The sequence below is a fragment of the Alligator sinensis genome, unplaced genomic scaffold, assembly GCF_000455745.1.
Source record: "Alligator sinensis unplaced genomic scaffold, ASM45574v1 scaffold224_1, whole genome shotgun sequence".
In the NCBI taxonomy this organism is placed as follows: domain Eukaryota; kingdom Metazoa; phylum Chordata; order Crocodylia; family Alligatoridae; genus Alligator; species Alligator sinensis.
In genome coordinates, this window is record NW_005842899.1 from 544682 (window position 1) to 571441 (window position 26760).

Consider the following 26760-nt stretch of genomic DNA (forward strand, 5'->3'; position numbering starts at 1 on the left):
GCTGAAGCAAGAACCAAACCCCCCAGCAGGGGCAGAAGCAGTGGTCCCCAGGGATTGTCGGGGCTAGGGCATTGATCCGGGAAGCCTCCCCATCCTGGAGGAATATTATTTCTAAGATCTGGGGAGGAAAAGGGAGACGACCTGAGCTAGCGGTGGGGTCAGCAGGATTCTAAGGCAGGCTGACTGAAGGCGACCATTAGCCTAGGTCCATACGGTCGGGAATACCTACCGCCAAGAAGGCCCATGAATAGCAGCAAGTTACCATCTCACCGGCAAGGGATCGGTTGGTGAGTGGACGGGGTGTAGGGGTGGCGGAGCCCCGTGGAACTACGGAAGCCTCAACCGTGAGTACACCCGCGTCGGGGAACCCCTCTGGTAAAGAGCTCCACTGAACCCCTCCTTTGAATCACCCATAACATCAAAGTTGTGGCAGGCAGGACAAGGGGAGGGGCTACCTGACGGAGGGTGTTACTGGACGTGAGGCTCACCAACGTCACACCCTACTATAATGTATTTTAATTTTATTACAAAAAATATTTTTGTCATTATTTGTGTTTGCGTAATGTATATAGAGGTGATTGCAGAACTCAAAAATAAAGTCTTACTCTTGTGTATTGTGTGTGGGGTGGGGTTGGGGGTGGGTGTGTATGGTAGGGTGTGGGAGGGGGGTTTGTGCAGGCTGTATTTTGCCCAACCCTGCTCTAAACCTATATTCCAGCTCAGCAGACCATCTGCATCCAACAATGGATGTGCACAATGTTTAAGTCTCCTTAGCTTCAGTGGAACACAAGGGCATCCTAAAAAGTTATACATGTGCTTGAATCCTTTCCTGAATAGGTATGGACTTATGCATGTGTAAATGCTGTCCAGAAATGGAGCAGCAGTGATGCTTTAGACTTCCACTGAACTAACCTTCCACAAAGAGAGTTGAGTCTCCCCACAGGTAGCTAGAAACATCATCATCTTTCTAGTGATCCTCAAAGATGGACTAAATACCTGATGAAACACAAAACATAATCAATGCCCTGGAGAACCTGAAAGACAAGTCAGTCATGATATCCTGAGGGGATAAAGAGTATTGCTGGACTATCCAGGGGGCAGGGAACTGATGAGTTAGCACCAGCTCTTGAAGGCTTATGGGAGCTGCAAAAACAAGTGTAAATTCTACGTCTATTTTTAGAGTAAGATGCTGAAAGCAAAATGGTGGTTGGCTGGTGATCTGCAGTGCTGTTATGCGCCACATAAAAACTGGTTGCTAAGTCAGGTATTAGGATGAGAGGCAGCATGTAAAAGGTAAATCTTACTTAAAAGATGGCCCCTAGGTAGCAGGTGTTAACTCACAGGGGCTGGTCAAGGTGGCCTTTGAGGCCCCTTCCAACACATTATGATTCTGATTTCTAATATAGCCTGAATATTCACATAAAAAATAATGAGTCTTGGGAGAGAATCATTGAAAATTGGTTCTACCTCAAACAGTCGTAGGATCATAAAGTAAGGCTTTACTGTAAAGCTGATCAAGGAAGAAACACAAATGTTATCGACATGTTTACTGTAAGCGGGGGGAGGGGGACTTCAGTTGTTTTCAAGTGACAGCCATGAGTTCGCTTTCAGACTGACATGCCAGAGGATCTCTCAGAGCAGAAAATAAAATATAATTGTACACACATATTTCACACTAATTCAGGAGTTCTTTCCAGAAGTAACTTGTATAATAACTTAATAACTTGTTTCCAGCTCTACCTTTTGAAAAAACATAACAAACCAAAAACCAAATAAAAAACCCAAATAATTTTGGTTCAGAGAATGATTTTCTTCCCAAACTCAGCATTTAAAATAAGCTGTTGCCAAACTGTAAAAAATTATAGTACCCGAACAAAAGAAAAAACCTGAATAATTCTAGCCAGATTGCCAGAGTATCCCTCTCCTGCTAACAAGTAAGTTTTAATTTCTGGAGCAAGCAGTATCTACCCCCACAAATCGCACACCGCTGGTTATGACGTATCACCCCTCCCTTGAACCAGTACGGAAAATCCTCAAAAAATTGCAACCCATACTAGACAGAGACCCTATTCTTAAAAAGATCTTCCCAGAGCCACCCATCCTAGCCTTCAAACAAGCACCGAACCTCGCCAACCTAATCACCAGAAGCAAACTTCCTCAACCCCAGAACACACCAAAAGGATCCAGACCGTGCCAGGACAAGAAATGCAAAACCTGCCAGCACATCTCCACCACCCCCACAATTACTACACCCCACAACAGAGCCATCAGCATCCCAGGATCTTACAGCTGCACCTCCAGAAATGTAATATACCTCATCCAATGCACCAAATGCCCTGATGGAAGATACGTAGGAGAGACCAGACAACAACTGCGCACCAGAATGAACGCACACCGGAAATCCATCAAAGACAGAAATACCCAATTACCGGTGGGGGCACATTTCTCACAGGAGGGCCACTCTCTCTCCAATCTCTCAGTCCTGATCCTCAAGGGAAAATTACACAACATTTCCCAGAGATTGGCCTATGAGCTCCATTTCATCAACCTCCTGGATACTAGAGATCAGGGACTAAACATAGACATTGGATTTTTGATACATTATAATCTGCCTGGCAACTGACTCCCCAGCCCAGCCCAGCCCCTGGCTTCTTTACTTTTCATTCCATCCAGGAAGAGCACACACCAACTGCTGAAACTTCCTTAGCCTGACGAAGGGTTTTTGAACCCGAAAGCTTGCTTAATAAATATTCTCCAACTATTTGGGTTGGTCTAATAAAAGATATCAAATTCACCCAAGGAACCTTGTCTGCCTATGTCCTTAGACCAACACGACTACAACCTAAACCCCTGCAGTATCTACCTAGTAATTTTAGGGCTGGTGGCAAGTAGCTGGGGAGTTGCTTTTAGCATGATCCCGCCGTTTAGGAATCAAATCCTAAGCAACACCTAGTCATGCTGCACTCATCCCTTTATTCCCAGCCCAAGATGGTCTCTATGTGCCCACTTGAAAAGGGAGAGGAGATGGGAACATCATGTTACCCTGTCCTGAGGATCTGTCCCTAGAAGTCTCCTTAACCTCTGTAAAGTGATTTATACCAGCACTGATGGACACTGATCTCGGCATTGATGTGAAATAAGCACTCAAGGGGATAGTTGGCTAGAGAAAAGTCACAGCACTTAACTGTGTACCAGCTCAGCTCAGTGACGGTGTACCTACGCACAATGACTACAGTACAGCATACACATACCTGTTAGGTTTAAAATAATTAGCTGTGGTGCCATGGAGCTTTGAAACCATATTACTAAGTAAGTGCTAATCCCACATGCTTCCCAGGTGGCCTCAGTGTATTGCTGCAGTTAGACAGCTATTAGTACACAAGTCAGCCTGCTTAAAACTAGATCAGTTATGTCTCCATGAGCTGCAGTCATTGCTGTGACTGTGGGGTAGACATGTCTAGAATTTTCTCTAGACAAAATCAATTCATTTTGAGTATACCAAGAAGTTCAACAAATCCATTAACATAGTCATTCCCACATTAAGAAAACATTATCTCATCAGTATAGCCATTCATGCTAGATGATTGTTCTTATAGAACTCAATATATCCCTCCCAGCCAGAGGGAATAGGTTTTGAGAGATAAAATAAAAGCTTTCATGAAGGTGCAGCTCCACCCATAAAATTAACCTGCTTTATTTCCTCACTCAGTGAGGAAGAGGTGTTCAAAATGTCCACAATGATTCTAGTCTGGGTTCAGACAGGGAACAGACAAGAGGCTTGGAGCACCACTAGATGGCAACTCTAAGGTTCTAAGAATTCCTACAGTATCTGGCAAGGAAAACACTGAAAAATCAAGGGGCTGAAAAAGACAAACTACCAGCATACCAAATTCTGCTCTTTCTTACAAAAGCATATATCCAGACTACCTTCATTAGCATTAGTGCTATTTCATTGTGGGAACTAAAGACTGCAGAATTTCCTTCCACTTTCCTCCAACCACATCTGCAAGTTTCGAGTCTCCCTCTTGACACCTCAGATCCATTGTCTCACTGTGTAGCTTCCCGACATAACCCACCAAAAGACCTCATCTTAGTTTTCCACTCCTTCCAACACTTTATACCCTGCATCAAGCCTGTAGAAGAGAATACATTTTTCCACTGACTTCAATGGGCTTTGGATCAGGTTCTTAAACCCTCATCCACATTTCTCAGCTTCTGGGTTAGGGACAGAAATTACATGTTAACTGATATAAGTGATCAGAAACCAGTTCAAATCTGTAACATAACAGAAGTTCAGCATACACAAACCACTTTCCAAATGGCCCAAACTGGTTTAAGATAAATCTAGATGGATGTAGTATCATAGATTCATAAATTGTAGAGTCAGAAGGGACCCCAATGGATCATCGTGTCTGACCCCCTGCCCCTGGCAGGAAAGAGGACCGAGGTCAGATGACCCCAGCCAGGGGACTATCTAGCCTCCTCCTGAAGACCTCTAAGCTAGGTGATAGCACCACCTCTCTTGGAAGCCCATTCCAGGTTCTGGCCACCCTTACTGTGAAAAATTTCTTCCTAATATTTAACCTAAATCCACTCTCAACTAGTTTACACCTGTTATTCCTAGTCACTCCCTGGGGTGCCTTAGTAAACAGCACTTCCCCCTATTCCCAGTTGACCTCCCCTAATAAGTTTACAGACAGCCACAAGATCTCCCTTCAGCCGTCTCTTGTGAAGGCTGAAGAGATTCAGCTCTCTCAACCTCCCCCCGTAGGTTCTATCAGACTTAACTATTCAGGTTAAATTGGTTTATTGAACTGCTGTCCCAGATCCCATCCAGGTTCAAGTTAACTCACAGTCCCCCAGCATCCCAGGATGCTTTGCACCTCCCCTGTAAGCCCCCCTTCCCCTGCCATACAGGGTGGGTGGGCTTGCTTTGACTAACAGAGAGGCATGCTCTAGCAGCCCCTGGTTTCTGGCCTGGGCCACTGTAGACATGTGGTTGCATTTGCAGAATCAAAAGTGAACGTCTGTTCACTTGCTTATCAGTTCAATCTATGAAGCTTAGACTAACCTGTGAAGACTGTCAGCCTTGGGCTTTTTGATTGTCTGTACTTAGCCTTGGTTTCACTGCTGTCTGTCTCTTCCTCTAATCCCTGAGGTCTGAATAAGAGAAACCAAACCTCTGCTTGTCCAATGCCTCCAGTTTTACAAGTCAGATAGACAACCAAGATAGAGACCTTGTTTCATCGAAGGATTTCAGCACGTGTGTGCTTAGATTAAATACTTGAAGTGTAGGAGTTGAGCAGAGCAGTGCTTCTGGGAACTGCCTAAAAAAAAGTTCAGGCTTAATGGGATTTCCACATAGAACAAATTCCAGTAGCACAGGCCAACTACTGAGAAAGCTCATCAAAAGACTTCAGGGACATTACCAGAGATGACAATTAACTTTAAAAATCAATGTAATGACAAGTGCCTCTTTTTTTCTTTGTTTCTGGGGAGTTCAGCACATAACTCCAGGAAGTCCTAATTGCCCAATGGATTTCAGAGGTCATCATTTAAATGTTTTAATTAAGGAGCAGTCCTGTCTTGTAGCAATGGGTCCAATTTTTCTCATACTTACACCGCTCTGAATCAGGATAAGACCCAATAAAATCAATAGGACTACACTGGTATAATAAGAGCGTGCCATCAATGAATTGAACAACAGAACACGTTGGCCTAATTAAGCTCTTCCTTCCTTAAACAACTGAGGGGCAAACACTGTACCCCTAAAAAGCACCTATATGACACACCAGCCTGGGGAGAGCTCATTTGTTATTACTGTGAATTACAAAGCTTCAACTCATGTGAAAGGAATGAACTTTATCTCTTTTTAAACTCCCTTCTTTATATAATTTTGTTTAATGCATTACCCATTCCAAGCATCTACATGAGACACTTTACTGTGCAGTACAGCTAATTACTAGGCAGTAAGTATCTGTGTCTACACATCCAGACACTTACTGCACAGCATTTGGCTCTAATCGTGAGTAAATCTGCTACCTGTATATGCAAGCAGCAAACTTACTTGAGAATAGCACAGTAGCACACATGTAGACCCCTGACTGGGAGCAAATGTGCTTCTGGTCAGCTGGAAGCAGCAAGAAGTGAGAGATTGCTCCCTCTCCACCAGGAGCTCTCTGCTGCCAGGGCACGGGGACAATGTCCCCGTGCCGTGGCAGCAGCAATTGTGGGGCCTGCACTGGGAGATCCATATCTCTCCGTGCAAGCCCCATGGTGCAGAGCCCAGGCTGGGAGATCATTATCTCCCAGTGCCAGCTCTGTGGTAGTGGGGCTGGTGCTGGTAGATTCCCCAGCACCAGCCCCGCATCTGTAGAGCTGGCATTGGGAGATAAAGATCTCCTAGCCTGGGTTCTGCCACTGCAGGGTTCAGGCTAGGAGAGAAGGATCTCCCAGCACTGGCCCCACAACCACAGAGCTGGCACTGGAAGATAAAGAACCCCCATTGCTGGCCCTGCAACCGCTGCTAGCTGCCCCACTGGTGGATCAAGGCAGGGGGCTGGGACCTGCCCCTCTCCTGCAGTTCTTTTCAAGTCCTCTGCCCCTAACTGGGGAGCCAGGGCCAGGAGCTCCCTGATGCTGGGGCAGGGGAACATTGGCCCTGCCTCAGCAGCAGTTAGCCCCCTGGGAGCAGGACGCAATGTCCCAGCCTTTGACAGGAGACAGCTGTCTCCTGGCCCTGTGCTCCCTGCCAGCCCCTGGGTTAGATCTTCCCCTCACTGCTGCAAGAGACTGGTGCAGGGCCATCAGGGCCAGGAGCAGATTACTGCCATGAGCACCAAATCTGATCCCAAAACCCTGAATTTGCAGATGCCTGCCTGGGGGTCTTTACTTGTGAGCAAACTTCTCCCAGATCAAATGCATGTATAGACACACCCAGTGGCATGCAATAACAGCTTGGATAGATAGGCATATAGGGCCCTAACAAAGCACTGTCACTGTGGTGACTTAGGAGTCATTCATTTGAACTCAGCAGTTTGAGAAAGATACTGTCCAGCTCTTGAAATTTTGTTCCCAGTCCACATCCATGGAACACCCACCAGTTCCCTTACTAGCTCTGAACTGGTACTGCTTTACTAGTGATATGTGCCTATATTTTAAATTGAATATGTATAAATGAAAATATAGAAGGTATAAAGAAAATAAGTCTGCTTACCTGTAGATTTCTATATTAAAAGTATCCAAGGGATAAAAGTATAGAGTTGCTTGATTCCCAGGAAAAAATTAAAATCTCCATTCCCTGCTCTGAGAAATAAAAATAATTTACAGACACATGGTAAGCAGTGGTGCATCTAGCAAATTACTGAAGCAGAACATATCCATCTTGTAATGCTCTTGAAAAGAATCTTAGACATCTGGATCTTATCCATTAAGAAATTAGATCAGATGGGTCTGGATGTGTGGAAATGAGTTCCTAGTACTTAGAGGCCCTCATGTAAAAACCTAACTAATTTGAATGTCACCTTCAAATAAATCTAAAAATAAGCCTAAAACTGTTATGTTTCTCAAACACTGTGGACTAAAGCAACAACTGGTAAAACTAGCAAAGCAGTTTTAAAGTCAGTATAAATATACCAGTTTTTCCCCACTGCTGTTTGTTTTCCATTTATAAATGCAGAAGATATTCCAATATATAATTACACTCAAAGTCCACAAGGCAGCACAGATACATTATCTCACAATTATGCACCATAAATTCTGCCAGCAATATTTAAGGCCAGTAACTACCATGGGATAGGAAGACTGAAGGAAAAAGGGAGGAAAAACAAAAGCCATCCCTCTGAAACTTAATCAAAATTTAAACTGGAAGGGGTAAAAGGTAACCCTTAACTTAGTTAGATATTAAAACTGAATTAATTAAAAAAATATATCTAATTTATTTTTCCACTGTTGATGCTGCTTGATTACTTTTGGCATTTCACTCAGCTTGAGCAATGAAATCAGCCAGATGATTTAATGTTCAGTGATCACTGACTAGCCCAATGCTGGTGAATTTGGGATTGCAACACTGCAGGGAGAGATTTAAAACTAAAACAATGTTTTCCATTAGATTAAAATATTACTTTATGTCAGGGTTTGAAAACATACTCCCTCTCCATTTTTTTTTAAAGAAAACCTACATTCTGGAACTATGCTCTTCTCCATTTATCTTGACAACCTGTAAATCTTCTTGCTCCCAAGTCCTGTAGCTTCCCAAAAAAAACACATCTAAAATCCATTCTTGCCCTTCCATTCCATTCCAGCTCTTAGAAACTGTCTCACACCCACTGAAGACAACGGGATACTTTTCATAGTCTTCAGTAGACTTAGGGCCTTTAAATCTTGCCCAGACATCCAAACTGTTGTCATGCTTCAACTACTGTAAGCTCCTCTTTCAATCAAACAAGCATAACACCTAAAATAGTCATTCTCCAGAATCTCTTGTCATTTCTTCCAGGTTCCTCTTCCTTTTCTGTATCAAAATCAAGCTCTGTATAGCACAGCTCTTAACTGTCTTGGAATCTAAATATAACGGTCACTGTTATCAAGAACACAATGGTTGTTATAGAATGGCACTGAGCTATAACAATTTTCCCCTTGATTTGCAATAGGAAATAGATTAAGTATCTCTCCTAGCAACGTGTAGTAACTGTTGATAAATATTAACTCTCTATAAACCATTACATGCATTTGCAGCATACCTACTGGCCACATCTACATGAGATGCTAACTGTGCAGTAGCGTCGCATGGTACAGTTTTAATGAGCTACTGCACAGTCAGTGTAATTTAAAAGCTGTTTGGTGACACTACTGTGCAGTAACTCTGGTTACTGCGCAGTAGGGCTGTGAGAAGCTTCTGTAGCCAATTCAATTCAGAGACACTGGATTTATGACACACTATAACCTGCCTGACATCTGACTCCCCAAGTACCTCTCCACTTTTAACTGCTACATCCCCCCACTCCCCGCCAGGCTCTCTCTCACCCCCTGACACCTGAATTTACATTTTCACTGGCTGGCTTTCTTGTTTGCATACCAGCTTCTGGCTTCTCTACTATTCATTCCATCTAGGAAGAGCACACACCAACTGCAGATGCTTTCTCAGCCTGACAAAGGGTTTTTAAACCCAAAAGCTTGCTAAGATATATTTCTCCAACTATTCAGTTGGTCTGATAAAAGATATCACATCTACTCAAAGAACTTTGCCTGCCTGTTCCTTAAAACAACACGGCTACACCCAGAGATAACATGCACAACTGAGACAAGTTTTGCTTTCAACAATTTGAGGTGCCCTTTTACAGAAGCCCCTGCACCTATCTCCTTGAAACCTGGCAGGCTTCATGCCATAAGAGGCTACCATCCTTGATGTTTTCATCCAAATCTGCAAAAAAATGACAGTTATAGGTATTTTAGCGATTCCCCGTTATAGTCTATGGCCGAAGCACTGAATCGGCTGATTCAACAACCGAATCTCCAAATATGATTCGGCCAAAGCGAATCGAGACAGTGACTCAAATCACCAAATTGAATCACTGTCCCTCTGAATCGGCTGAATCCGAATCCAAATCAAATACTTGCTGCTTCACACAGGCCTACTGTGCAGTCATTTACTACAAGTACTAAATGACTGCACAATAACAACTGTGCAGTCAGTGTCTTGTGTAGACGTAGCCACTATGAAGTGGCTGAGCTCCAGTATACAACATTATTAAATTAATTATAGTCTACTATAAAAGAACCAATGCAGAGGTAGCAACCCCAAGTGGGGTCATAAGCCACACCATGCTACCAATTGCCCGAAGACCACAATTCGGGTGTTTAAATGAAGAGAAGAGCTTTACTGTGCCTCAGATGTTCTGCACTAACTGCCCAGTGCCCAGAATTACCCCACAGTAAATCAAATCTAACCCTAGAAGTTTTGCCGTGTCTCTTTCAAGGCTAAGCTGCCATGGTTTACTTCTCACTGCATGAATCTTCACAAGATGCTTTACTCAATTTTAGAGCTAATTACTGTGCAATAAGCGTCACTGTCTACATGTTCTGATGCTTACTGTGCAGTAATTTGTTCTAATTGCGAGTAAATTTGCTGCCTACAAATACAAGTAGCAAATTTACTTCCAATTACTTATTGTGCAGTATGGCACGTGTAGACAGCCAACCAGGATCAAATGTGCTCCCAGTCAGTTGGGCAGCAGGGGGGCAGGAGATTGATCACTACACCTGGGATCTGCCTGCTCCTGGGGTGGGCTCTGCCACCAGAGCTTGGGCAGAGACAATGTCCCCCTACCCCAGCACGGAGCTCCGATCCCCCACTTCACAATCGTGATTGGGAAGCGGGGGCTGGGAGATTCTTATGTCCCAACTCAGGCCCTATGACCGTGGAGCTTAGACTGGTTGATAAGAATTTCCTAACCCCAGCTCCGCAATCATAGAGCCAGGGCAGGGGGACATTTTCCCCACCCAGGCTCCAGTGGCAGAGCCCACCCTGGTAGCAAGCAGCTCCTGGGGGCAGGGAGTAATATCCCAGCCTTCATCAGGAGACAGCTGTCTCCTGGCCCCATGCTCCCTGCCAGCCTCTGGACCAGCACCTAGGCAGAGCCTAGAGCTTCCCCTGGTGGCTGCAGGGGGCCAGTGCAAGGCCAGCAGGGCAGAAGCAGATTGCTGCCATAAGCAGCAAATCTTCTCCTGTGTCCCTGCATGTGTAGACATCAGCCTGGGGTGCATTTGCACCCTGGAGCATTTGCACGTGCACATATGCCCACTGAGCATCTACATGTGCTATTACTGCACATAATAAACTCTGGAGTTTATCACTTCGGAGTTTATTGCTCCCAGGTGTGCCATTTGAACATGTGTCTGTGAGTAATCAACTCTACGGCAATAAGCTCCTGAGTTTATTCATGCGCAGCACATGAAGCTGGGCTGAAGCAGCCCCAGCTGGTACAGGACTGCCAGCTCAGGGCTACTCCTATTGGTTCAACATGCTGCAGAGGAGCTGGCTGGGGCACAAGGGTGCTTCAGTGCAGGGTTAGTTGGCAGGCAGCTTCTGCATTGAAGCACCTCATGCCCCAGCCAACCCCTCCAGAGTCTACATGTGTGCTGCTATGGAATTTTTTACTCCGCAGCAGGATAGTACTTATATTTACAAGTACTATCCTGCTGCAGAGTAAATTAGTTTACTCCAGCCTAATAGGGGCACACTTATAGATGCCAAGACATTTACTGCACAGCTAATTATTCAACTGTGCAGTAAATGTCTCATGTAGACACACCCACTGGGAGAAACTACATATGCGCTTTACTGCTGAGTTGACTAATTAGCTCTGCAATGAAGTGTCACTGTCTACATGTGTGGAACAATTAGGCCAGAGTAAACTAATTAATTCCACTGCAGGACACTACTGCCCAACACAAGTACTATCCTACAGTGGAGTTATTTATTCCACCACAATGCGCATGCAGATGCTGACAGGGGTTGGCTGGGGCATGAGGGTGCTATAGTGTGGGGATGCCTGCCAGCTAGCCCCACACTGTAGCACCCTTATGCCCCAGTCACCCCTTCCACAGCATGTTGAACCGGGACAGAGCAGCTCCTGGCTGGCAGGCTGACCCCTGGTGCTCCAACCCAGCTCAAGGTGCTGCAGTCCTGGGTGCATGTGTAAATGCTGAGCTCACAAGCAATAAATTCCAACACAAACTGCTCTGGAGTTTATGGCATCATGCTAACTGCATATGTAGATGCACCCACTGGTTGCATCTATGCATGTGCTTTACTGAGTAGACTAATTAGCTCTGCAGTAAAGCGTCACCATCTACAGTTGTGCCCATATTAGGTTGCAGTAAATTAATTTAACTCCACCGTAGGATAGTACTCCCCGACACAAGTACTATCCTATGGTGGAGTAATTTACATTGCTGCAACACATGCTAGACCCACACTGTAGCATCCTCATGAGCCAGCCCCTCTGCCACCCAACACTGCCACTCAGAGTCTGGGGCTGACCCTCAGGGCCCCCTGCCAGCCTGGGGCTGCTCCTTCCTGGCTTGAATTGCTGTGATCCCAGGCAGACATGTAAACGCTGTGCCCAGGAGTAGCTGATTCCAGTGCAAACTGCACTGGAGTTTATTGTCACGGTAATTGCACGTGTAGATGCATCCACTATGGCACAGAAGCGGACACAGGAACACAAAATGTATATCAGGTGATATGCAGTAAAAGCCCTGCCTCCTTTTACTGTGGGTGCACAGTTCCTGATAAAGGTTTCTTGTCTGTGTTACTATATGGCTATCCAGGAGCAACCAAGGCAAGATCCATCCCACAGCTGGGCAACTTACTGGGCTAGCATCATTAATGCATGTTTCTGTCTAGCTAATAGATACAAATATGTGGCAAGCCTGGCAGAGGAAGAAGAAAAGGTTCTGTCCCTCTTCTGCAACTGTAGCATAGGATTAGCACGACCCCGTTGTACTCAGTTGTGATCGGAATCCTGATACCTACCATTGTGTACTTATTTTATGCCCTGCAACTTTATGTCAGACATACAGAGTTCACAGATCACTCCAGAAAGGAAAGGGATTCCTAAGGTCTCTGGTACCAATAGCTGTGGACAACAGGTGGCAAGTCTATCAATTCACTGACCCTTTGCCAGGATGACTGTTTCCTTTGTGAGGTACAGAGAGCCTGCTAGGTCCGTGTGTCTTGAGGGGTGAACTAGTACGTGATCCACTTCCGGATGGAAAGGCAGGAGTGTCAGAATTTTCTCTACTTCAAGGTTCCAATGGTTGGAAGAGAATTCACATACCTGCTCTAAGTAAAGAGCCCAGAGCATCACATGTATCAGCATCTCCATGCTGAATAAAATTACACTGGGGCGTTTTAACTAAAGCTCGTTGAACAAGCTGCAGTTAAAACACCCCCACCACCATTTTTCAGCATGGGGATGCTGATACACGTGACACTGGAGTCTGCTGGGAGCACGGCAATTACCACGCTCCAGCAGACTCCATTAATCAAGTCTGCTCCAACCTGCTATAATTACAACTTGCCAGAGCAGCCTTGATGCACCTATATAGGCGCCTATAATAATTAGCATGTGCAAGAAGGCAGACTGTGAGGGACAGTTTCAAGTTAGTTATGATATACATGTCAGTGAACATACCCACTGCTAATAAGACAACAACAGGAAAAAAAATGGTCACAGATCATGACTTAATTAATGGCCATGCTCCCTACTCAACTGGCCAAGAGATCGTTATCTCAGAGAAACAGGCAGATTATAGACATTTGAATCCAAGCTGTATATAACTCCTTCACACAAAAGCATAGGTGTGAGAATCTACAACTTGCCTCAATCATGAGAATGGATTCCGAGGGTCCCAAGTCCTTACCACCCACTAGTGAGCATGTCTCTGTGTTCTCTGCTGTATGTAGCTTCATCTGGTAATGTTGCCTGATTGATACTATCCCAATGAACTATTGCACAGTTCTGAGTACCTTGCTCTAGCTTCTCTTGCACTTTTCCAGTAAGCAGTCCCCAGAGCCATCCTAGGTATAACACTATAGCCAATGAATAGGACTAGCACATTCAACATGTGAAAACAGGTCTGAAGACCACTTCCCTTGTCTCCCGTACTTCAGCATTTATACTACACATATCAAATTTTGAGCATAAAAATTGATACCTTACTTTCTTTATAAAGCAACACACAAGGGCAGTGTGGCAGGGCACTGTTGGTGCCTGCCACTTGAAGAGCAGAGCCAAGCAGCCAGCAGGTGCTTGATTGTGGTAGCCATTTTAGATCTCTGGCCACCTATATAAACAGGGCAGTTTGCTGCTGGCAGGCCAGGCAGTAACATTGCCTGGCTGCAAGGCTCCATACAACAGCCTTGGAGGTAAGGGCAGGAGCTGTAGGGGATGGTCAGGAGGCTCCTGGTCCTGGGCATGACCTAAAACTGCACCCTGCTGGGAGTGGTGCAGGTGGCCTGTTGGGGCTCTCAGTGGTGTGGGAGCCCCCAGAAAATGCCAGGCCATTTATCACCCTGGTGAAAGGTGGGTAGGGGTACCTTAACCCTAGCCCTCACCTTTGGGTGAGTCAGGTAACGTAGGAGGCAGTGGGGCCAGGCACGGCTGCAGCTGCCTGAGCCCTGTGGGGTGCAAGACCCCGAGGAGCGAGAGTGGGAGCCAGGCACAGCTGCAGCCACCTAAGCCCTGTGGGGTGTAGGACCCCGAGGAAAGGTAGTTGGGGCCAGGCATGACTACGGCCTCCTGAGCCCACTGGAGAGGGAAGCCCTGTGGCCCCAGTGAGGGGCGGTGTGGAGCCCTAGTGAGGAGAGGCCAAGGGATGTCTTCAGATGCCTGACGTTGCAGTTTGGGCCAGAGGCCGAGTAAGGGGGCTCAGTCCGAGAGAGAGGGGTGAGTCCTGACCCCGGTAAGTCCTCCACCAGTGGGAGGCTGAGAATGAGTCTAAAGTAACAGCTATAGTAGAGCACAATGACCTGCTGCTCCAGGGGGAGAGTGAGAGTCCCTGTGAGACCCTGGAGCACCAGTTATGGTGTGAGTTAAGAACGCCCCGGTGAGGGGTGGCCCCAGACAGGGAGCGGAAATGAGGAGCCCCAGTGCGGGGAAGAAAAACCAGAGGGCTGGGGGCCCAGTATGTTTAAGTGTATAGAGCTGCCCTGGAAGGGGCCAGGGCAAACTTAGACCCGGTCAGGTAATTGGCTGTCCACTACCCTGGGGAGGGTTGTGGGAGAGACCCAAAAGACGGTACATTTGCCACCCAAGGTATGAACGAGCTAAAGCCTATGGCCTAAGGGGCCCACTGCAAGAGGGAGCAAGGCAGTATAAGTTGTCAACACATGAAAGAGACCTTGTGAAAGAGGGTGGAGTGTGAGAGGCCCTAGTGAGAGGAGAGCAATATGAATGTGTGTGTGACTGAGGCCTGACAATGAGGCCTAAGCTAGGTCCGGCTGTAGGCCGGGAGCACTGTCATCTGGATGCCATCTGCAAGGCTTGGGCTGCGGTGTAGGGGAGGAACGGAGTCGCAGATAGCGCCCCCTGGCATCGAGGCAAGAATGGGCAGCCTCTCGCCTTAATATCCTAATTAATTAACAACACGGCATGGCAGGCGAGTCAGATGGGTGGTGTGCCCAAAGGCAAGTGGGTAAACTGGCACTGTGGCTAGTTGGGGAGACTCGCATTGCCACAGGCAGCATAACAGAAGTAGCAAATACAACCAATTACCTGTTAGTTCGTCAGAAGTTTGGCTCTATTCTGAAAAATGTGGGTGGGATCCCACATTTATTGTCTCTCAGTGGGGACGCCTACACACACACTTAATGTGGACCAATAAACTCCAGAGAATATTGCTATGGAGTGTATTCGCGTGTGCCACATGGAGCCTAGTATGAGCAGTCCAGTTTGGCAAGGGACCCAGGGGGTTAGCCTGCCAGCCCAGGGTGCTCCAACTGGGCTCCATGTACTGCAGGGGGGCTGGCTGGGGCACCGGGTGCCTCAGCATGACACTAGCCATGAGGCAGGCTCTGTGCTGAGGTAAACTGAGCTCCAGTCAGCCATAGAATGGCATGTGGAGATGCGGACTCTGCAGAATGCAGAGATAGGGGAGCAGCCCTGAATTTGCAGCTGCTCCTCTGTCTCCACATGCCACCCCATGGCTGGCTGGGGCAGTGTGCCTCAGCACGGGGGCTGCCTGCCAGCTAGCCCTGCACTGAAGCACCCTGTGCCCCAGCCAGCTGGGGCAGTGTCTACACATGCACTGCTGCACATGAGAAAACCATATAGAAGGGTAGTACTTATATTTTACAATACTACCTTGCTGAGGAGTTAATATTTTCATGAGCCCTAACAGGAGCGCACATGTAGATGCCGAGATGTTTCCTGCACAGTTAATTAGTCAACTATTCAGTAAACTTCTCATGTAGACTAGATGCACTCAGTGAAACCATATCAAAAGATGCTGTATTTATAAGCATGTTGTTGTTTCCCCTCAACTGCCAATTCTTCACACACAACCTGGAATCCAGGAGTTATCCTGAGCTCTTCCTTTCCATTATCACCAGTAACAGATTTTGCAGAACAACTTAGGTTCTTAGTGGCATCTACACAACCATAATCCATCTTAAGTATATGCCCTTTGTGATGCCCTGGCAATCCTACTGATTTACATAGGTTTCTACTACTGTAACTGACCACTGATTAAGGGTCTTGCAACATTACACTGTGAGCAGCACAAATGTTAATCAGCTTAGGGCTATCTTGCAGTTACACCTTCAACTTGAGTGGCACATCTATGGGGAGTAGCTGGGTTATGCGGAACAGGAGCTGGGTAATACAAATCAAGGGTGTGGAAGTCATGCTGCTACCACGGGTGTTGCAGTCGTTACCCAGTACCTGGTCTCAATGTCCTTCTTGTACTCGCCTGCCACACATTAATGGAAAATAAATATCTTGAGAAAGAACACCGAGTTTGGGAGGTGGCCTTCTTAATACATGCTGGTCTAATAACTGGGGTCTCTTCTCAGGGCTCCTACCTCCCCTTCGCCCTATCCTGACCCTACCTGTAGCTCCCTGGACTTTGATGTGATTTTGGGTACTCCTTCCCTCTCTCTTTGGATTGTACTCACGGTCATGAGCACCCCGCTGTCCCTTCCCTGTCTTGGTTTGGTTATTTCTAGTGGGATAACATTCCCCTGTCCTCCCTTGGTTTGAGCTGTTACCTTCACAACTTGTAAGGGTTAAGCTGCAATCAGCTGGTAACCATCCTTAATGACTGGCCCTTGTTGCCTCAGGGCCCCAGTCTCCATAAATCTCACAGCTTAGGCTCTCCAGTGTGGAGTCCCCTTTCCTGGGTTCCCTCTGGATAGGGGAAAACTTGTCTTCTCCCCCCTGCAGCTCCTCTCTCCAGGTTCTCCTGCCTTCATTTCCCACATATGAAGCCACTCTTCGGTGCAGCACTAGCTCATACAACTCCTCCCGGGCGTTGCTTCCCTGTCTCAATCCCCGGTAGGTACCTGCATCTCCGCAGTTTGTCGGGTCGCCACTCCAGTCTCTCCTCTTGTCTTGGTTCCAGTCTCTTCAGTTGAACCCTGCCCTGGGGCAATGTTCCTTCTCTCCCCACATCCCTCTTATGCACTGGCTCCTTCCCCAGGAGCCAATCTGCCCTGGCCCTGCTCCCACATGCAGCTCTGCTGGAGCCCGCATAGGACTTCACTGGGAACACCTAGGTTCCCAGTGCTCCACGTTGTTCCGCTTTCCCCACCATGGTCTGATCACAGGTAAGTTGCCTTCTTGGCAGTCAGGGTGAAACATCCCACCCATAACAGGCCCCATAGCAGGTGCCCTGTTACAAAGAAATAATCTGTGTCTACATGTTCATTAGATCTGGGAGCAGTTTATTCATGAATAAACTGCTTGCAAGCAAACACTCCCGGGCAGGCATCCACATGTGCAGGGAAGCGGGGGTAGATTTGCTGCTAATGGAGTCAAACTGCTCCCACTTCCTGGGGCCCTGCAATGGGCCCCTGCCACCACTAGGGGGAGCTCTGGCCAGGACTGGGACATTGCACCCTGCCCCCAAGGGGGCTACCTGCTGCCAGGGCAGGGACAATGTCCCCCTGCCCTGATAGCAAGGAACTCCTGGCACTGGCTTCCTGACTGGGGGCAGGGGACTAGAAAGAGCTGCAGGGGAGGGGAGGTCCCAGCCCCCTGCCCCAGTTTGCCTGCTGCTAGCTGCCCCACTGGCAGATCAAGGCACAGGCCTTAGAAAGAGCTTCAGGGGTGGGGTAGGTCTGGGCTCCCTGCCCCGATCACCTGATTGGGCCATAGGACTGGGATCTGCCCCTAACCAGGACAGTTCCCAGCCCCTGCTCCCCACCTAGCTCCATGATCACGGAGCTGGATAGAGAACAGGCTCCCCAGCCCCTGCCAGCAGGGAGCTCCCAATGCCAGTTATGTGGTCGTGGGGCCAACACTGGGAGATCCTTATTTCCCAGTGCCAGCTCCGCAACACTGGGGCCAGTGCTGGGAGACCCTTATCTCCCAACCTGAGCTCTGTGGCAGTGGGGCCGGCGCTGGGAAATCTTTATAAGGATACAGATCCAGACCCAGATAAGGATCACCCAGCGCTGGCCTCGTGGTCCCAGAGATGGTGCTGGGAAATAAGGATCTCCCAGCCCCAGCCCTGCAGCCGCAAAGCTCGGCCTGGGACATAAGGTATCTCCTAGCGCTAGCCCTACTGTTGCAGAGCTGGCACTGGGAGATAAGGATCTCCCAGCTCCCTGATCATGATCTCAGAGTGAGGGGCTTGGAGTTCCCTGCTGCTGGGGCAGGGGGACATAGTCCCCTCCCGGGCTCCAGTGTCGGAGCCCACACTGGCAGCAGGCAGCTCCTGGAGGCAGGGAGGAATCTTCTACCCCTTGGTGGCTGGCTGACTGGGAGCAGATATGCTCCTGGTCAGGCATCGACATGAACGCTACTCCACAGTAAGTAATCACAAGTAAATTTGCTGCTTGAATTTGGAGGTAGCAAATTTACTTGAGATTAGCATGGTTCACTGTGCAGTAAGCGTGTGCACATATAAACACGCATGCTTACTGCATAAGCAACTACTTTACTGTGCAGTAAAGCATCTCGTGTAGCTGCATCCTTTGAGTTGTTCTGGCTCTGGGGTACAAACAGGATGAAAAATAATAAAAAATATAAAGATAGGTATACATACTTAAATTGCAAAAGGAAAATGATGGGTCTCTGAATACAACAGGGCTGAGTAGTAACAACATAACATGTCTGCATACCCATTTATCAGAGCAGAAACATGCTTTGAGGAAAACTCAGATATTACAAGAGAAGACTAGGGATACTGATAACTGCTATTTAAAATATAAATTGGTTACAAACAGATTGCAAGAAAAACTGTGTGTATTAACTGACAGGCACTGCCATTTCAGATGTAATGCACAAACACAATTTGGAATACTTTGAAGCCTTCTATATTTTAAAATGGCTGATTTAAAAAACACTGAAGTCAAGCATTTTAATGGGGAGTGTAAAACATTCAGATCCATGAATTTAGAATTGAATGCATCAAAGATTATATGAATGAATGGATTAAAGAAGACTATGCAAATATAACAGATGATCTATTAAAAAGTCTATCAGGCCAACTGTTCCAAAGGAAGCTCAGTTAGAAATATTACCTTCTGATCTTATTTACCATAGCAGGAGAGGACTTTCTGTTATACAAAGTCTGCTGGCTGAGGCTGCTATAATTAGCCAGAGGACTGGTCCTTGAATGAAGCCATGATCAGAGGCTGGAATAGTGGCTTTTGTCAGTTTCTGAAACTGCACACAACTAAAAGCACATGGGAGATTAAACAAGGAGTATACAAGCAAATCCAACAGAAGTTACACTGGCTGCTGAAAAGCTGCAAAGCACTTCTGCTTGCATAATAAAAACACTCTTTTAAATAAAAAAAACTAGATTTAGATTTGCTTCTTAAAAGGCTTCTTAAATTTTTTAGATGTCTACCGTTTGTGTGAATAACTCCATTTTATTGGCAACATTGGAGGTGACCAGAGAACATTCTGCAGTATTAGATTTCTATTTTTTTTTAATTTTACGTTTTGAAAGAACATGTTACTTGGCCCAAACTTAACTTGAGTACTGACTGGGCAAGGAAAATATCTAGAGCAAAACACATATTTTGGTACATGCAGTCCAGGCAAACACTATATGCACTACTGTGTTGTTTCAATGAATATGGCTATATACATTTCACAGTGGAAAGAGGGGGCAGAAAACAATAACCATTTATTTACCTAGCTTTATGATGGCTGACCCGGTATTGAGACCTATGTTCTATGTTAGGGAAGTATATTTTTCAGTTTTGAAACCAGAATTTGTATTTACCTTCTAAAAAAAGTGTACGATGAACACCAAAAAGCGAAGTATTCCAATTATGAATAAGTGGTTCCTTAACCACGAAAAATCACAACTGCCACAAATCTATGGCGCCACATGTAAAGTCATAGTATAAATAAGAATTTGGCAGCATTTATAACACAAACAGTTTGCTGGCAAATTAGTAAGGACAATCAACAGTGGGATAACATCAACAATAAATAACAAAAGGACACCACAATCTGCACTCTATTTCATGTGAGAATTGTTAAGCTTTGTGGGGAAAAATAACTATTTAAGCTTCTCATCACACCTAGGGGGTATAGTAACATCATCATAGTACAGATGGGTAGAGTGAGGCAGAGTAATTAAGTGGATTTCAAGAGATCAATCAGTCAGCGGAAGCAGAAACTGAAGCCAGGAATCCTATATCTCTGCTCAAACCAGTCTTATATACTTGTTTACTTTTAGGGGAAAACAGAAAAAAGGGAAGAAAAAAATCAAATTCCTTTTTTATTAAGAAGTCTTTTTACCATCTATTTAAGAACATACCTGCTTTAACACATTTTACCATCTCCCCCAGTATATTTTTAAGTTTCAAGCTTTTGTTTCTTACTAATATTTTAATTTTGTGTGGTAAATGCATGCTCCTTTTGAGCAGAAACATATATGGTGTCTTTGCTTACTCCCTATTGTGTGCAGTAAATTCAAGTACAGTCTGGCTAAGCATGCCTAATATTCTGGCTTTATTATTATTTTTGTTGCTGTTCCAGCTAATAGGAAGTCCTGGGAGAGCATAATTGGGCCCCTTCAACAAAAATAAATAAATAAATGTTTATATCCAGTCCTCAGCCCAGAGCAGCAGCGATAGAGCAGGGAAAGTAACTTGCTAGAGAATCCAGAGTCATGAGCTTGCACAGAAGGCTGTTCCCCGCTGACCCCAGGTGTAAATGCGTACTTTGCCACTCAAACTGGGGAGTCAAAGGGAGCCAGATTTGATGCCAGCCACATTGCTAATTTGCGCGCTTTGGCCTGCAGAATCTTGCACACTTGAACCATGCTAGCCTGATGTACCATCAACCTTTGGTCACTCAGTATATCAAATGAGTTCAGGGAAACAGAAGATTCCTTACATTTTTCTCCTAACATCATTTTAACCCTTTTCCCATCTTTTTTTGTTGTTTAAACCATTGCAATACAGGCAACCCCCGCTTAATCCTGTTTCTTTTTCGCTATTTCGCTATAACGCTCATTTTAAATTGAAACCTGATTTCGCTTAGCGCTCAGTAAATGTCGTTATAACACTCGCGGTCACCATCTTGGGTCATTAAAAACAATTGCGGTTGCCATCTTGGGTCATCAAATACTTTCAGTTTTGCTTAATGCTCAGTTTTTCAGGAACCAATTAAGAGCGATAAGTGGGGGCTGCCTGTACTATCATTTGTCCATCAAGAATCTGGTGTAAAGTCCTCTAAGGCAGAGATAATCCAGCAGTGTGTAGAAGGGGTGTGCTCGATTAGAGGCACAAGAATCATCCCAAAACTTCCTAGTTGATGGCAAAACATTAGAGAAAGGCTCCCAAAGGTTCACGTCATGAGGTAGCTGAGACTGAGGCATTGGAGAGACCAAACAGGTCAAAATTGCCATACTTCCTGCACCCAAGCCTGTCTGTCTGTGCCACTGCTGCCAACTCCTTCTCCTGTCCCTACACTCTCCCAAGAACCTTAAACCAGAACCATAATTCAGCTTCTTGCATAAAGGATCCACTTCAAAGCAACCTCAATCCTCCAATGCTGTTCAGCACAAAAGTGGCCTGGTCTAGGAACAGCTGCTTTCCCTTTTGAAATGTTTCTGCATGAAAAGCTCAGCAAGCTGGATTTCAAACAGCAATGGCTCTTTCCCCACACAGCCTGGCTACAGCACTAAGGGAATCAACAAGGCAGCCTTGTAACAACACATCCCCATGAGAAGTTCTACTACCAACTGTTGAGGGAGAGAATTATGGGGAGTAACAGAAATGGATAGGAAGTGGAGGACATGGAGTAAAAGGAGAAGCGACAGTTTTATAATGCCTTTGCCTTCCTTATCTAATTTTATTCCAGGAGCCCAACTATATTTTGGACCATGACAGATCAGGAAAAGAAATGAAACACTGAAGAAACTCAACTTGCTTTCATGAAATTTATGGGATGAGCGACAAACCTCAAATCCAGATGTGGCTTTCACAGATGGCATACAAACATCCTTGCCCCATCTGATCAACTTGGTTTGAGTGCCTGCTAAGGCTTTCCACAAACAAGGAACAGAACAGGCATCTCTCATTCTAGATCCACTTTATTTCAGATGAAGGGGAAAAGGTGATTATGAAAGAAAGGAAAAACATTACAATGGCAAGAGGAAGCCAAGCCCGTGAAAATGCAAAATGGAAGCTTTATAGATGTCTTTACAGAGAGTAGCAACTGATGTTACATGAAAAGGTGCAGAAAACAGGACACTCTCTTTCTTTTATGCAGCTACATACACCACACTGTCTAGCTAACACAAGTGGCGACATTTAGAGTGATTCATGTTCTTGAAGGTAAGTATGTGCTTGGGTGCATCTGCTAATTAGCTCTGCAGTAAACCATCACCATTTACACGTGTTGGTATTAGGGCACAGTAAACTAATTCAGTGGTCCTCAACCTTTGTTGTACCAGGACCAATTTGTAAACATTGATGGCCAGTCCCAATCCAGTGCCCCTCACTCCCCACCTGCTGACCACCCACCCCCAGCCCCCCAGTGCGGGGGGCATGGAGGCTGGAACTCTGAAAGCCACAATTTCCCATGTTTTTAAAGTTCATTTTTAAAGTTTTTTGCTGATCCTTTCATATATTCTTGCAACCTGCGGGTTGAGATATGCTGAACTAATTAACTCCACCATAAGATAGTATGGCTGGGGACAGTACTATTTTACAGTGGAGTAGTTTACTGCACTGAAATGCACGTGTAAATACTGACTGAAGGTGTAAATTGCAACTGGTCAGCCCAGCCAGCAAGGGACATGCTCTGCTCTGGCTCAAATTGCTGCTGTCCTGGGCACAAATGTAGATGCTGTTCCTGGGAGCAGTTTACTCCAACTTGAATTACTCTTTATTGCACTGTATTCATTGCATGGGCAGATGCACCCCTTAAATACTTTTGCTGAATTGGGCTTGTACTGCTCTCTCAGCACAATGTGAGGTCCCTTATACAGTGATTGTGGGATGTACAAAAACCCAACTCATTGGTTGTGCAAAAACTGGATCTTACTCCCTGTCTCATCATTTTAGAGCATATAAACAAATAGTTTAGTTATTCTTAAACGCCATCTGTCAAAAGATTTACAGCATATCCAAATGCATACCTAGAGAGATAATCCTTTGCCATTTACTCAAAGGCCAGATGGGGACAGCTTGTTGAAAATTTAACCTTAAAATGAGAACTCCGTGAATTACAGAAAGAAAGAAAAGGAACTTTGGATAAACATGTCACGCTGTAACTTCAGCTGACTGCCCTACAGATGCTGAAGTTTCTGTACAAGAAAAGAGAAGAGGGAGACTTATGAACCACTCTAATAAGGTCCCAACTCTGCTATTAAGGCACTTAAACCAGGAGTCGGCAAAGTGCCAAAAACACCTGCAACATCAACTTGCAAGATATTGGTGTGCCAGAGGCAGATGGCAGGGGAGCCACAAGGGAGTTGATCCTTGTTGTGGCAGCACAGCCCCAGCATCTTCCCCTCTGTCCACCCCAAGGCACACATGCCAAGCAAAATGCCTTTGTGCACCATGCTCTGGCACCCATGCTGGAGGTTATCTACCCCTGACTTGAATGTGACTTAGCAGATTGTTTGAGTGTGCTCACATGATACATGGCTTTGTGAAACCCACCTGCATGAAGGAGAATTTCAGCTTAGCACTGGTACAGAAGCACAATCACATCACATTTTGGGCAGTCAACATTTTTAACAGGATTGGTAAATCTCTAATGTCTCTGCTGAAAGGCCAGGCAGAGAGCTTGAATTTAAATAAATAAATAAAAACATATAGGGCCTCAAAACTGCTTTAAAATGTTTAGTCCTTCATAAAACAAGCTTTGCTTCTAGTGAGTCATGCCATCTACATTATACCCCATTATTTTATTTTAAATCGCACCAATTTCATTGAGAACAGGCTGACAAAGAAATGGAAATGCAAGAGAAGATACTAGGAGGCAGACAGACCCACATGCCAAGGAGCACTTTATGGCCCCCATGTCCACTGAGTATGCACTGCTTCCCTCCAACCCTTTATTTTCATGCAACTCCTGCTGACACATGCACACACCTCAGCAGGGTAAGTCTGGCCCAGGGTGGAGCAGCAATTCATCTGAATGTGAACATGCTTCATTGCTGCATCCAGCTGAGAGGTTTGGCCAGAAGTACATGGGAATTATCTACACAGCAAATACACCAGGAGGTCTAAGGCTGTAGAATGGAGAAGGCTAGAATTATTTTGTTTGATTGGTCACCAACAAACTTAATTTGCAGCCCTGTGGGGGAGTACTTGGCAGACAAGATTCACCATCTTTTTATCATCAAATTGCCCTGTTTTCTTAAGGTAAAGGGGACACCAGCAACTTATGAAGCCTGAAATTTTCAGCATGCTACAGATCTTAGCAACACCAAAAATGGCTTCAACTGAAAGAAACCAGAAAAAAAAATATTTATTTCCCCCCAGTTAATAGGTTCATTCTGTGCATTTCACAGCTCTGTGCATTGTCAACATCGCCATTCTCCTAAATACCCACCAATTTAGATCCCAATTCTGGGACTGCCCCTGCACAAGGGGAGGGATAGCTTTGACCAGGTGCATTTTACTGGTTTATGGTACTTTCATCGTCTTAATGACAAGGGCACTGTAAACATCAACAGTGAAGCAGAAATACATGCAGAACCATTAAAGATTCTTTGAAAATTCAATCAAAATTAGTTATTTAAAAGAAGCACAATATAAAAAGATTTCTGAAACCACTTAGTTCAAGGAAAAATCATGTTGACAGTGCCCCTTTCAAAAATATATCTTAGATGAAGCAAGCTCATTTTCACTACTGAATTTGGAGGGAAGTACCCATTTGCTTCTGTGTAAAATCCTAGATGTGGACAATCACCCCTACGGCATTTGGTATGCATTTGTTTATGGAAGTGGGAAATAAACCTCCAGTACATACACATGCACATGCAACTTCTACAGGCACAGCTCCAAGAAAATTACTTTAGATTCACATCACATGAGATGTGAGAACCCAGTCCTTAAAAAAGGTATGATCCCAATTCTGAGGCTGGTATGGATCAGAAGTAACTGGAATATCACCAGTGCAAGAGTAGAAAGTTGGACCCAGTTTTGGGGGGGGGGAGTTTAGAGACAGACACTGACAAAAGTAGGATGTAGTCTACAAAAGTTCAGGCCTCTGACTAAGTAGTCTATAAAGCTGCCATCTTACCCTGCCTTCTGCCCAATATTTTTGTTTCAACGTGTGGAACGCTGAGTGTCTATGCCCCTGCAGATGGGCAGACGAACCTACTAACCAGCAGCACAAGAGCCCATTTCTGTGCCGCCAAAACTGCAAAATGCTAAGGTATTCTCATGCTTAGTCTAATACCTCCGTGTGTGTATTCCTGCTTTATTGTTGATGTTTACCATGGCATCTTCATCAGGAAGACTGAAATACTATGATCCGGGGAATGCATCTGATCAAACCTCTCTACCCTTGTGCAGGGGCAGTGCCAGAACTGGGATTTAAAAAGGTGGGTAATTTAGAAGCATCAATCAACATCAGCTTCTGCAGCCTTTTAAAGTCTGCTGGGAGCAAGAGGCATGGACAAACCGTCAGCCTGCTGCTCCACTTGGACTTTTCAAAGCCAGGCAGGCTTTGAAAAGTCCTTCTTCCCATTCATGTCAGCATGCTCACAGCCTGAGTACAAAGCCAGTTCAGAGGATGGAATAGAGAGTAGGTTGTACATGGATTCATTTGATGTATATACCCCGAAGGAGCACTGGGCAACTGACTTGTGGCCCTGGTTCCTAGCTTTATCTGTGAGCGTGTCTAGATGATACTTATTGCGCAGCAGCTCGTTACTAAGTGCAGTGGCGTCACCGAGCATGAACCCTGACACGATGCTACTGCGCGGTCGGCGTCACCAGGCAACCGTGCTGGGATGCTAGTGTGCGATAAAACTGGATACAGAGCAACTTGTTATGCAAGCACTAAATGCCTGCCTGGTAACAGCTGTGCAGTGGGCATCTTGTGTAGACGTGACCTGCGAGGCTGAAGTTGGTTCCTTATTCCCGGTCCCTTCCTCACCACTAACCTTTGCGCGGTGGCGGCTGTTCGCAGCGGCTGAGACACGCCGCAGAGTTGCTGGGCTCTCACCAGAACCGTGCGCGCACTGATACACGTGTAAATAACGTCGCGCTCGGATTGGGGCTGGGATTGTGGGGACGCAATCCTTTCTGGGTCACCCCAAGCCACCGCTCTCGGGACGGCCCTTCTGGAGAAGGCGGCCAGGGCGGGGCCGGGCCCAAGCTGGGTTTTCACACGCCGGCCTGCCAGTCCACACCTGGGTGCAATGGGGGGCCTCAAGTAAGGAGCTGAGTTTGGGCCGGGGTAAAGGGACCAACTTCAGCCTCCTCGCGGCAGGCCCAGGAGGGAGCGTGGGGCGATGGAGGACGGGGAGAGGAGCGGGGCTGCGGGGGCCCGCGGGGCTGGGCGGCGAGGCCGGGCCGACTTACCCGCAGCGGCTCCG

At 46.0% G+C, this 26760-nt stretch overlaps 1 protein-coding gene across 5 annotated transcripts in view; it reads right to left on the reverse strand.

Annotated features, from left to right (window-relative positions):
* The window catches only part of TSPAN11 (tetraspanin 11), a 281179-nt gene extending 254746 nt beyond the window's left edge, over positions 1-26433 (reverse strand). For 4 of the 5 annotated variants that reach the window (XM_025192157.1, XM_025192158.1, XM_006035947.2 and 1 more), the window contains exon 1: positions 913-994. The gene's annotated coding sequence lies outside the window, so the exon portion shown is untranslated. Of the gene's footprint in view, positions 1-912; positions 995-26325 lie in introns of those variants that run through there. The other variant, XM_025192155.1, reaches the window with a different exon arrangement.
* Positions 26434-26760: the final 327 nt, after the last annotated feature.